We start from the raw sequence: 1132 nt of genomic DNA, 5'->3' as shown, positions 1-1132 counted from the left end.
ACGGGGAGCAGCTGTTAGGGAGTACAGTGCAGGGTTTTGAGTTTAATCCGTTGTTTCTCTGCCTGAAAAAAAACGCTCCACCATATCTGTGCTCACTCAGTGTGCTGCACTGCTGCATGATATATCTGTGCTGAGTGCACTGCTCACACTGCCTAATTGTGGGGACTGGGGAGCAGTTATAGCAGGAGTACAGTGCACAGTTTTGCTGACAGTGACCACCAGTCCAGTATACGTTTGTCTGCCTGAAAAACACTGTGGTATTTTTTTTTTCTTTCTTCATGCTAGTTTGTTTAGCAGTCTGCTGACACTGCAGTGTCCACCAGGTCCGTTATACAGTATATTATATATATAATTAAGCACTAAGCAGCAGTACGGTAGGCCACGGCTGTACCTACCTCTGTGTCGACTCGTCACTCGTCGTCCATAAATATAAGTAATACTATCCATCCATCTACATTGTATACCTGTGGTGTTTTTTTTTTCTTTCTTCATACTAGTTTAGCAGTCTGCTGCTGACACTGTCCACCAGGTCCGTTATACAGTATATTATATTTATATATAAGCACTAAGGAGCAGTACGGTAGGCCACGGCTGTACCTACCTCTGTGTCGTCACTCGTCCATAAGTATAAGTAATACTATACTATCCATCCATCTACATTGTATACCTGTGGTGGGTTTTTTTTCTTTCTTAATACTAGTTTAGCAGTCTGCTGACACTGTCCACCAGGTCCGTTATACAGTATATTATATTTATATATAAGCACTAAGCAGCAGTACGGTAGGCCACGGCTGTACCTACCTCTGTGTCGTCAGTGCACTCGTCGTCCATAAGTATAAGTAATACTATACTATCCATCCATCTACATTGTATACCTGTGGTGGTTTTTTTTTCTTTCTTCATACTAGTTTAGCAGTCTGCTGACACTGTCCACCAGGTCCGTTATACAGTATATTATATTTATATATAAGCACTAAGCAGCAGTACGGTAGGCCACGGCTGTACCTACCTCTGTGTCGTCACTCGTCGTCCATAAGTATAAGTAATACTATACTATCCATCCATCTACATTGTATACCTGTGGTGTTTTTTTTTTCTTTCTTCATACTAGTTTAGCAGTCTGCTGCTGACA

This window comes from Pseudophryne corroboree, chromosome 10 (assembly GCF_028390025.1).
Source record: "Pseudophryne corroboree isolate aPseCor3 chromosome 10, aPseCor3.hap2, whole genome shotgun sequence".
Classification (NCBI taxonomy): Eukaryota; Metazoa; Chordata; class Amphibia; order Anura; family Myobatrachidae; genus Pseudophryne; species Pseudophryne corroboree.
This window is presented reverse-complemented; position numbering follows the sequence as displayed.